Source organism: Ischnura elegans, chromosome 2, assembly GCF_921293095.1.
Source record: "Ischnura elegans chromosome 2, ioIscEleg1.1, whole genome shotgun sequence".
NCBI lineage: Eukaryota > Metazoa > Arthropoda > Insecta > Odonata > Coenagrionidae > Ischnura > Ischnura elegans.
The window spans coordinates 75,130,385-75,143,466 of record NC_060247.1 but is presented as its reverse complement, the minus strand read 5'-3'; positions in this window follow the sequence as shown (position 1 = coordinate 75,143,466).

Sequence of the window (13,082 nt, the reverse complement as noted above, 5' to 3'; positions counted from 1 at the left end):
TTAATTCCAACAAGATTCCTGTTGATAAATTTTGAGTGCATTAGAAAGGATTGATTGAACTGTGATAAATTTTAATGGCTTCATTCTAACGAAAAAATTAATCTTAAAATCAATTCCACGATTGCTTATTTTCCTGGCCGAGGTTTCCACAATTTTTGCTGGTCATTATGTTGGACAATGTTATAACTGGATGATGACAAGTTAAAGCGTCGAAACCTAGGTCGGGAGAATAAACAGAAGTGGAAGTGGCTATCAATTTTAGATTTTCGCGTGAATGACTTTTTGAGTTATTTATTGTGATTGGATGGTAAGCCGGAATAAAAGTGAGGCATTAAATTGTTAATTTTCCTGAAAAATGCGTTGACCGGAAATTGAGTCGATCGACCTTGAAATGTATTCTGGACTCTTGAAAACTTGTGCCTAATGTTTTTACTCATTTTTTTAGCGCAGTTAATACGAAAATATTTATTTTTAATTTAAATTCCATTTTTTTATAAATAAATTCCATCTCCCAGTTATTGGACGTTTACCATCAGGTATCCAGTTCGACCGGTATCGTTTAATAGTTGAATATTATTTATCGTTTACGTCTATGTTTGCATTTTATCGGATCTACATCTACATAATACCCCGCAAACCGCCTAAAAGGCGTGTGGCAGGGGGTGTTATGACACCAGCCGTTTACAGCTAATAAAAAAATGAAGTGCTCTAACGAGGTTGGGACTAGCGTTTATTAAAGTCCTTTATGGTTCGAGGGAAAAACGAATTCCCATAGGTGGTTATGTGGAAAATTTTCAACCAATTCCCGATGAAATTTTTCTTTTTTGTGCCGTCGTAAACTCCATGTGGGGGTGGAGTTTTAATTAGCTCTCCAGAAATCATTCTTGCATCCGCGTCCCATTGCGTGGCCGGCCTCTTGATTTGACCTTGTTTTACTATTTTCACCTCCCGACCATGTATTTTTTTAAATCCTTTGTATTTTAGGAAAAAAATAAGATCTTGGGATCGATTTCCCTCCCAAATCTCTCTACTCGTAACGACAAGATAATCCGCCGTAGTTACGCTCGAAGGAAAAGGCCTGATGGTTCTCTATTTTACCGTCTTTACTTTTCCATTTCGCGTAGCGATTCTCTTTAAGCCCGTGTTTCGTTTTGATGCTCTTGGAGGAATGCCTTTTGCTTTTTCTCCATTTTCTTTCCCCTTTTTCTCCCTTCGCCCTCATCTCCGTGGGGTTAATGCGAGAACGATACCCCTCAGGTCTTTTTCCTTGAATGTGTACTTGTAAATATATACGTGTGTGTGTGCGCGCGTGTGTTTTATCTTTATTTCGCCCATTGAGAACGACCTTTTCTTCATTTCTTCGGTATCTCCCAGCGTCCGACTGTACTCTTTAAAAAAAAACTCCCTCTTCTTTTCGACGCATGCAAGTTTTTGTTTTCTTTTCGTGGATATTATCTCCGTGTTCCAACGGTGAGTTCTCATTTTCGCGCAGTCCCTGCTGCCCCCCATCATGCACCCCGGCTCGGCGATTGGTAGGTAACCGTACAGTGTACATACACATGTACGAGACGCAAAATATGGGGATATGCCTCGACCTCTTGTTCCAGTCGAACAATGGTCGTCCGTTCATTTTTTTGTTTTGTTTTTCCTCGTCCTCTATTGTCTCCATGGCTCGTTTCTCTCTTCCTTGTCCAACCACGTCTCCTATCTCTCTCTCTCTCTATTCCCTATTCTGTCTCCGTATTGCGCATCGTAGTCGCCCCCAACCCAGCCTGTTAGTTTTTTTTTTGTTTTTATCTCTCTTAAACGGTGATGGTCACTCTCCTCTAGCTCCGACCCTAATTTCGCCAGTGCGATCCATCACATCGGTCCGTGCGAGTATTTGTGCACTCTGCGCGGCCCTTATCTCTGCTTGCCACCCGTTTGCCCCCTTTTTTTTTGCTGCTCCTTTTACTGAGATTTTTCGTCCGCGTGTTCTCCGCGATATATATACCTATGAGTCACTAAATGGAATTAAATGGTCCTTACTGTACTAGAAGTGCATATCTGGTTGTTGTAGTTGAAGGCTTTACTTGCAATTATTCGGTGCTACATTCGAGTCAATTCTAGCGTATTACGTGGCAAAAAACACTACGCCGCCAACGAACCCGTCATGCCCTGCGTCCGGATATGTAGAGCATGGGTGAATTTCGTCTGTATTGTAGAAATTTTAGTAATTGGGGAACCCGTTAGCGTAAGAAACTTCTGTATAAATGTGTTAGTTTAGTAATGCTATGGTATCGCCCGTTCCATATATTCAACGTTGAAATACATTGATGGAACTTAATATTGGGATCTATGTAAAGTTAAAAACAGGTTAGGCAAGAACTGCATTGTTAATGTGGAACTTTAACTCAAAATATTTAAAGCGCTAATGCGAAAAAGCTCTTATCGGTACTGCGTTTATCGGGGATTGGATGTTACTTAATAGTAATAGTAATGAACATCGCATTCAGCAGATGATTATAGGTGGATGAACCGTTTATTTTTTCTCCTTTTGATGCCTTTAACTGCTTTTTCAAAGACTATCATTTATTCGCGCGTCGACTGACTTCCGATCAGTTTTAAAGTTTTGGGGAATCTACATCACATGCTGGAAATGCTGTGGGCAGTTGTTAGAACGTCGGGAGTACGCCTGGGGTCCAATTATGGTCAGTCTATTTAAGTGATAGGCGATATGTCAGCTTTCTGACTCATCGGATTTGGAATGAAGGCACAGAATCGCGTCGGGTCTGAGGCCTGTGTAATTATACATGTGACTTTATCTCTCCTTTGTGCGAGAGTGAGGGACACTCATCGCCAAGTGTTGGGCTGGGTCGGCCGCCGATTTCGGGTTCCGCTCACGTCTTTCTCCCTCTCGAATCGGCCCTTTGTCCCTTTCCTGTCGCATCTGCCTATCTTGCCTTTCTCTTCGTCCTTTCTCCGTGGGGTGAAATAGCCGGGGGAGGGTGGTTGAGTCCACGCCCAAGAAATTGTTACGGTCCTCATCCCTTGAGGGAGCGACGGGCGTGGGATATCCCATTCAAAACCCTTTAGCACACGTCCATCCGGCACCTTGTCGACCCCATGAAAACCGCCTTCGTCCTCCACCTTTCCCCATCTCACTGCTCAACCCATAATACCTCATTTCCATCCAATACCATCTCACTTCTCAGCACAGGGCATGCCGGCCTCGGTGGCACCGGGGTAACGTCACCGACTCCCAACCTAGAAGTCGCTGGTTCGAATCCCGCGTGTGTGGATCACCATCCCGAGCAATGATGTATGTCATTGTCGAACTAATCGGTTGCAAGAGAGGCCTATCTAGTCCTATAATTTTTTTAATAATAGCTAAAACTAATAGTTATAAAATTGCGTGTGATAAAGACGTTATTGTTATAATAATAAGACTACATTTTATACGCGTTTTGCCGGCCTCAATGACGGCAGGGGTAAGTCTTCGCCTGCCAAACCAGTCGCGAGTTCGAGTCCTGCCTGGATATGGTATTTATTATCATAGATAATCCCGAAAACAGCGCCATTTAGCCTTTACGTAGGGGTTTTCATAGCATTTAACCAATAAGCGCACACACATATCCATGTCGTGGATTGGGGCTACCTAAACAGGCGGGACTCGTACTCGCACCTTCGGTTTAGCAGGCGAGGATAAAACTCCGTCGCCAACGAGCCCGTCATGCCCTGCTTCCGGATATGTAGGGTATGGGTGGATTTATATATGTTGCGTCTGTATTGTAGACATTTTTGTATTTAGGGGACCCGTTAGCATCAGAGAAATTAATATTATTATTTATCCTCATCTTAACGCACTATTTCTCCTTGCGTATGCGAGTTATAACCAGTATGTTGAATTCACGCCTGTATCCATATTTTTAGTGATATTTTGATTACTATATATTTTCTCAACGTTCAGAGGGATTGTTTACGCCAAGTTCAATTTCTGCGAGGAAAAACCGCCACGAAAAGTTATTATCCGATGCAAATAATTGATATCAAATTTCATTTAGTGAGTGTAATTGATAATTTTAGTTTGTTTTAGATTTTATTCCTTGACCTAAAATTCGTATGTTTACTCACTGTACCCTTCTATTCAAAGGTTCGTTCTCGCAAGGTACCGAGAACATGAGTTCACTCACCAATTGCATTGATCTTGTCTTCTCTAAATTGGTAGGTGTTTCAAATTCAGAAGCTACCGTTGTTGCCATGAGATAATGATCATCAAAATAAAGCTGTACGGATGGTATTTGTTTTCAGTGAGATATGCCATGAATACTCAGCGTTATTTAAGCTTGCGCTGAGGCAAAAATTGTCTCCAATTAATCGAATTTTATACGCTTAGTACTATGTCTGACGACGCAGTACACCATTTTGTGTAGACGCGCGTCTCCTGGGGAGGAAAAGAAGTTTCAGTTCCAAATTTTGGTTTTAAGGTTTCCGCAGCGATTAGACGAACTAAGTATTACATTCCAATTTCGGGTGTACGTCTGCATGCTTAATATTTAACTCGACGTTTCGTCGTCGTCAGGAGGCGACGACGTTCCCAGCTGGAGGAACGAAACGTCGAGTTTAACATCAAGCACGCAGACGTACAACCGAAAATGGAAAGTCATAGTTTCAGCTCCACTTTATAAATCAGATCTTTTGTTTGCCTCTTGCCTTGATGTCTTCCTTTTCCGACTCCACTCCCACGCACCGGCCCACTACAGCTCCCTCTTCGGCTTCGTTATTCTCGCTAACGTCTTTCTCGGGGATGACGGATGATTGAGTAAAATTAATGAAAGAGACCTCTCCAGCAGGTTAAAATTCTTTTTTTTTTTTGCGCTCCTCTTCCTTTCACGGATTATTATTTTTTCTCCCTCGACCTTATCCCATTTTGCCTCGTGGATTTAATGCAGATTATTTATTTTGTTTTCTCCGCCACTGGGCGTGACGTATGGGAGTCCACGTTTGTGATCGTTCTAGTATTAATTATGAAACAAATCAACTAAAAAAAGCCGCCGACAAATTGTACGAGAAAAGCTTAAGATCGAGACAGAAGCCACATATACAGGAAGTCACAAATCAAGTACCTATTGTGTCCAAGGTGAGAGTAAAATCGCTAATTAGAATAAGGATTTAATCAATAACTTCAATCGTAACGGGTAAACATCGGAATAAGAGCTTATGAGCTTATACTGAATGGTTGTGGCTGCGTAGATTTAGTTTTTGTGTTATCTAAGAGTGGTTGCGGAAAAGTACAACAGTCTCATTAAATAGTTAGGTTTATTACCAGCTGTGTCTTCACTTGCGTGGTCATCAGTTTTTCCCACCATATACTGTGGCCTAATTTCGTGATATATATGTTTTTACTAAGTTGCCGAATCACTGTCCTCGTATGCGCGTAAAAAATAATACATGCCGTCAAAATGATTGTAATTCAATGCTTGTTAACATTTCCACCTTCTTTCTGGTCTGGTTTTCCTCATAATAGTCCCCATGTTATGGAAATTATTCATTGATTGATGTGAATTATATGTAAATATTATGTATTTAAACCTAGCTGTTGGTTCTTTGGGATAAGGGTCGTTAATGCGATTGGCAGTCTATATGGGTCATGAGGTTCATTTCCAATACTCCGTGATTCAAGCGCTTGTCTCCTAAGCAACGGATGCCAGGTCAGCGCCCTCAATATGATGAGATCTACCAGCACCCTGTAGTCTAACTAAAACTATCAGGACTAAACATGATGATTGCTGATCTATCCGTGCCTATATTATCCAAGTTGCTATATTATCCAAGAGAGATTGCTGAATAATATATTTGTCACATTAAATAATTAGGTATTTTAGGATCAATTGATCATGGATAAATGCGACAAACACCATTGGGAATTACCTTGCCATTGGTACTTATTGCATTTTACCAAAACTTCTTACGTGTGTTTTGTTTTGCAAATTTAGTTTTGCATGAGGGTTTATCAAATCGGACCACAGGTTCGTGTTTGGAAAAATATTTCTTTCCTTTTGCGAGGATTGCAGGGCGTAATATATATGAAGAGAGGAGAAAGAGAGGGACATTTGGATCCCATCGTCCGAGCTAAGTCATTTGTCAGTCAGGAGGGGTCCTCCCCTGTTTTCCCACCTTCCAACCCTTTCCTGATACGAACCACACCCCCCCCCCCGTTACCTTCCCCCAACCCTTTACAGTATCCACTCCCTCCATCATCACGCAACCCCCATTGTCTTCAAGTCCTTTCGCTAGCCCTCAGAGCCCCCCCCCCTATTCCTCTCCCCAAACCCCACCCCTTCTCCAGTGGAGGACGACGGGAGAATGGCAACAAAAGAGCGTCGCACCCCACGGTGTGTGTCAGCCACACTTCTCCCCACCCCCCCTTTCTCTCTCTCTCTTTGAAAAAATTACCCCATCCTCCGCTTTCACGTTACGTAACACGGGTCCCCTTTCTCCATGCCAACCGAGTTCAACCCCATCACCTTCCCTGACTTACTGTTTCGGGAGAGAAACGGACAAGGAGAAGGAGGGAGAAAATTGGGTACATGAGCCCAAGAAGGGGCTGAGGGTTTCCTGGAAAATGCTGGAGGGTTTTACCTGCTCTAAGGTTTTCAGGGGTTGTACTCCAGGTCAAGTTGGAGAAAACTTTCGTTTTGGTAGCTAACTCCGCGATCATTTTTTGTTTAGGTGGGAACTTCCTCGGGTTAACCAAAATTTTCTCTTCCTCTTATGGCTTCCCCTTCCACGTTACGGATCAGAATCCTTTATTCTGCCTATTCAATCCAGTTCAACTAACTCCGACACAAACAGCATACAGACTTTTTCTGTACTTTACTTTAGCTCAGCTCACTCAGCTCCCCCTCTGAGTCAAATGCCCAATTTTCTTTCTCTATTTCCTCATCTGTTTCCCCTGACATGGAAAAAGTCTGGATGCTATTTTTGTCGGAGTTAGTTGAACTGAAGTTGTCCTCCAGGTGAAATTTTTGAACACTAACGTTTCGGAGGCTAGACTCCGCCATCGTTCTTAGAGTGAAAACTTCACCCCGATACCCCAACCTTTGACTCCATCATATGAAGTAACTAAGTATACCCCTACCCTTTCCGTGGCATGAATACCTGATTCCCACTAAGCTTAAGATAGCTAAAACAAAAACACTATACGTATAAAATCGTATCCGGCTCGATTTTGTGGAAGTTCTTTATATCCATGATAAAGGGCTTGAACGTATATTGAAATATTGACAAAGGGCTTAAACTAGATTTTATGGAAAAATTCGAAATAGGGAAGTGCACTAATTTTTTTTTATTGCTGAATTTGAAAGTTTAGCCTAAAAAAGAAACATTTGTATAGTCACTTTTATTTTCTGCATCTGGGGTATGCACTTTAAAACGTTTTGAAAGTCGGAAAATTTCATGTTGCGCTGAAACACAGTGCCTCCATCTTGATTGAGATGTGACGTCACAAGGCAGTAGTCACCAGTGGAGTATCGCTGAATTCCGTCGCCTTCTTTAGCGCGGCGAGAGTTTCCGGGAATCGGTGGAGTTTGCTTCCTAAAAATGTCGTCTAGTACCGAAAACATGAATTCAAAATAGAATTATAAATGATTTTTTGTTCCAAATTTCATCTCGACGTCGAAACAAAAGCCTGGAGAAGATATTCATTCCCGTGCCTTAAGCACAAGCTATACGGAATAAATGGTTCAAGGCTGCTCCTGACTCTTACCTATCGATGATATTCTGTTTTGAAGATCATTTGAAGGTATTGTAAGATCAAATTGATATTTATATTATAATAATTTACTTAATAGGTGTCTCAGTCACATCAGAAAGTGTGTTGAGTCAAAATATAGCATCTTCCGCGTAGACCTACGTAATTTATAAACTGAAAGTAGTTTGGTTAAAGAATTATGGCGCGACTGTTTTTTTACACGACCGGGCAAAATGCGTACTTTTCCCATGATATGTGCATATATGATAACAAACTATTTTTGTTAAAGTTAATCTTTATTTGTTGAAATTAGTACATTTATAGGTGATACAGATATAAAGGTACACGGCAGGTCGCGCGGCGTAATTTGTACTCCACTGGTGACGGGTTCATCTTGCTGATCCAAAAAATTAGCTACAATACCTCGAACTTTGAAAACTCGCAATATAGGCAGTCAAAGTACATTGTAAGAATACACGAGACCATTATAGCCCAGAATGTACGTACAATGTCGAAATCCTTGGTTTTAAAAGATTGACGTATTTTATACGCCAGCGCGCCCGGTCCAGGGTTATCAACTTTTATTTCATCCTATTTGTTAGTTGAAATTATAATTCAGAATGGTTCTTTTAGCACTGCTACTGAGGTAAACTGGTAGGTACTGAGTACAAGGTACTGAGGTATGTACTGAGTAAGTAAACTCCCTTTGGAGTAATGTGAATTACAAGTGTTCGAGATATATGGCATTTTATATTCGCTTTGTGTTCTTATTAATTATGCCTGTACGCATATTGTTGCTTGCCGCGAGCCTTTAATGGTATGTGCTCTTGCAAGAGTGGTTTAAATTTTTAATGTGGAAGTTGGTCAGTATAAGCAAAGAAAAAATTAACATTTTAGCGCACACCAACCCTTGTAGTCATCGTATCTCTGCGTTTGTAATGACACTGCTAAAATACCTAAACGCCATAATGATGATAAAAAAATTGTCTTATGTCAATGATTTCTGCAATTATAATTAATGATAAACTTGATGCCGTATGATCACAATGAAGACAACAAAAAATAATGCCATGACGCAGTCTTGAACCACGGTCCTTCGAGTGAGATCTATCCTATCAAACGTGCACGCTACCACTACCCCAACCGACCCATTAAGAAGTAGTAGACATTTTAAATTTATACATATAACTTGTAAAAAGTAACGCATGAAAATTAATTAATTACAGCCTAACTAACGCCCTAATTGAAAAAGATGGAGCAAGGTACGCGGTCTCCCCTTGTTAGCCTTAACGTCTCGCATTTCTATGGAGCGTTGAACCTGTCCTCCTTATTCAGTAACCATAAATACATCAAAGTTTGGTATACCATTTATAAATCGTTGGAATTTTCCTTCTCCCAACCAAGATTATATTTTCTTGAACCCATCCTGGACAGCGAACCATTGCAACAACCAGCCAGCTCGGAAATAAGGCTAACATCCCATGATTCTAGTTGCGAAGGGCGAACGTTCTGGCCGGCGTGAATACATACGCAACGAATAAATCTTGCAGCAAACGTCTGAAATAGGTTTATTAGTTTGACTCGGTTCTTACAAAAAAAGTTTTGGCATGATAAACGGCATTGTGTCAAAATATACCCAGCGAAAAATAAATGCCATCATGCATTTATTAAAGATTCAATGTGCTATTCGTACTACTCTTTCCAAACTTGAAGTTGACACGTAAATGAATATTAATGTATTACGCAATGATGAAGTCGTTTACTCAAAAGAGAAGCAGCCACATATATATTCTGAAGATATTTTATGACAGCAAAAAACGGATACCCTCAAATTCTGTAATTTTTCTATGCAATAATAGTGGTAGAACTAAACGGTGTAGAAGCTGCCTTCTGCTACTGCCTTGTGACGTCACGGCCAATATTCAACATGGACACCCGTTTTCGCGGCCTTTGAATTTTTCCATATTTCAGACGGTCATCTCGAATAAAGTATTCACTATTAGGATTTAAACTGTGGTTTTACGACATTATGTTATTCTAAACTCTAATTTAAAAAATGTGTTTGGTGCATTTGAAACACTAGTGCACTTCCCTATTGCCAATAGCACGGATGGACTTTGTAATGATGTTTTATTTTGTACTGACTCTCCTTTGTTAAAATGCATCCCCATGACGTCAAAACCGAGACCTTCACTCCGATCCACTCGATGTATGTTTTCGTCCTTCACTCACTTTTTCACCAAAACAGTTTCCCCTCCCACTCCCCCACACCTAATTCCATATGCCCCCACCTCCTACCTTGGCCTGGGTATATATACCGAGAGTACACTAGATTTTTCACCTTGAAAATGACACGTGTTGAAACCATGGTCGGTTGCTGAGTTGTGACATTAAAAGTGTGGAAATTACCATTGTGTTCTTCTTTTTATCATGGATAAAAACACCATACCCTGATCTCCAGTGTGAGAGAAGTAGAGTTTCCAAGTGGGCTTCCGCGGAGATAATGACGATAGGCAGAGATTCTTCCGGGTTTCTTTACGCGTTTATTCATTTTAGTGGACAATATGTTGCCAAAATTTCACGGATTTGCTCTCAGGGCAGGTTTGAGAACGCTTAAGTTTTCTCGTTTGGCTTCAGTATTTCCTCTGGGTGGACACCATGTCATAAAGACGATGTACCCTGATGCGGGAGCTTAAATAATTTGGAAGCGTTCGAGGTGTTGGAGAAGGCGTGATTGAGAGAAAGTCAAAGGAATTTAATGGAGTGCCTACACTAGCCTTTTCAATGGTTTCTCTCTAAGGACGAATGTGTAGTGTGTAATCAGCCGCGAAGTTGTTGTTCTCAAACCCTTTGATCATAAATGCCTCAGAAATGCCCATACGTTCCTTTCACCGCTGTGGCCTTTGATCCGAACATCAGATGGTAAATTTAACAGTAGTGACCGTAACCATGTAGAATTTCTCTATGTTGACGCACTAAAGGACGCGAAGAACAATTCATAGGTAGACAAAAAGTAAATATTATTCATTATTTTGGTCTCCTTTCATTGCAGTATCCTTACCGATACATTTTGTAATCATGGTTTTTACTTGATTTTTCTATGGATTGGCATCGTTAATCTGGTCCTTTTGATAAGTTTCTACAGCCAACTACAGAGCCTTTCATTTTGATACCCCCTTTTTGTAAATGTGTTGAATTTTTTCAGCATCATTGTTATTTTTCTATATTATTTTTACACTGGTTGTCATCATATTTACATAATTAATTTTTTAACGTAACCCAGCCTAAGTGCTCTTTTTGGTGTTAAATAAATAAATAAGCCATCATCTGGTGGATTTCTTTTAACGTAGTAATATTATTGACAGTGCATCTGCATATTTAATCGCACGCCAAGTATTCTATGATCATTGCTAATTTTTTTTCTGCGTAGTATAAATGCGGAAGGTAAGAAAGAAATTAGCACTCTGTTGAAGCGAATCGAGTATAATCGTATGTAGGCCGAATGAGACCACGGCATTAACTTCTCAGTATCAACCGACTTCGGGAGCAGTTCGTTTCAGTTGAGGTCGGAGTTTCAAACCAGGACACGTAAGCGAGACAGTGGAGAATGGGGTTTTATTTTGAGGTAAGAAGCCAGCTTGGAATAACTGTCTGAGAATCTTCAAAGTTTTGGAGGAGGGACAAAGGAAGGTGTAATTGAAAGGAGGAAATGAAACGGGGAGGAAAGAGAAAAGAGAAGAAGGACAAGGAGAAGGAGAACGGAGGAAATAAGACAGGTTGGAAGCGGAAAATGAGAAACGCAGGGGTGTGGAGTCTTCTTTGAAATTGAGGAAAGAAGGACCTGGGTGGCCGGAATGGGAGAGGAGAGAGAGACATTGCTACCTTGAGCGCTTCTCCGCAAAAAAAATGATAAAAAGTAATTAGCGAGTGGGAGAGGAGAGGAATGGAAAAAACGAGCGGAGAATATGAGAATTTGCGAGGGAAGGGTGCAGCAGAATGGGTGGGGTGGTGCATGGAGGGAGAGGGAACTCCGTTTGCTTTCTCTCGTCGCCAGATCGAAGGGGCAGCCACCTTTCCTCGCGTCGATGTTACATGCATATGCCTCTCTCCTGATTTTCTCGAACGACATATCCTAAGTTTACCGTCCTACTATGGTTGACTTGATCACGAGAAAAAAATAAAAGAAATTTATAACTTCTGAACTTAACTCTCAACTTTTCTATTCGCTCCTCACCAGTCGCGGATCCAGGATAGCGACAAGGGGGGGCTAAGTGGGGGCTAAAATTCCGGCATTAGTGGGGGTCGGAAAAAATTACTGAAATTCTATCTAGAGTAAATTGGATTCCCAAGGGTGGGGGGGGGGTGATATAACCCCATAGATCCGCCACTGCTCGTAACCAAACGTCAATAAATTGGTGTCGCAGTGAGTGTGTTAACCCATTCCATTCAAGATAATGTGTTCACTCCATACATCGTTTCACTCCTTATCAATATCTTTGCAATTCATTAATTTAATCTTCAGAAAAGGTCTTATGTCAACAATTATTTCATAATGGTGAATAGTATCTTTGCTTAATTTATTTCTTGACTCGTATCAATATCGCCGAGCATTTTTCCTCCAACTTACAGCTCCCTTAATACATTTGTTCCTTCTACTCTAGTTTCCTTATTTTTTATCGAAGCTCTTTAGAACGTCATGACGCCAACAGGAAGTTTCTGTACCTATTTAAGTTCGGTAATTCGGTTAAGAGATATTAGAACGTAATGGAAAGCTATGTCAAATCAATCTTACGGTTGTTGACTTATGATGATTACAGAACTCTAACATACCCTTGAGCGACGTAGAGGGTAAAATAATATTTTCTTTCGAATTTATTTTGCGATTGCGAGATATACTAGCAATGATATTGCGAATATTTGCGGAACCTGGCATTTTATTTAACTCGTTTCGCAATTGCGACGTTTACATGTCATAATCAAGAGACAGCCCTTGATAATGACGTGTAAACGTTGAAATTGGTCGAGAAAATAAAATAGAGCTGAAAATTACTACAGCCGTTTGTATCTCATTAATATAATTTCCAAAAAAGTGAACTCGTCAACAATCGATCTGACTCGTTCCGATTTGAATTTCGGGTAAGCCTAACAATGCCCTTTCTCCACCGTGAGGGAACCAGCCTTACGGCACATCCGACAGCTCTGAGGTCTGCCGGAGAGTTTGAGCGCCAACGGAGACGTCGAGAGGGGAGGGATCGGGTGGGAATGCACTGGAAGCGAGATAAACGGAAGAGGTGCACACATGAATAGGATATGGCAGGGGTGGGTTGACGCCACTGAGAAAAGGGGATAA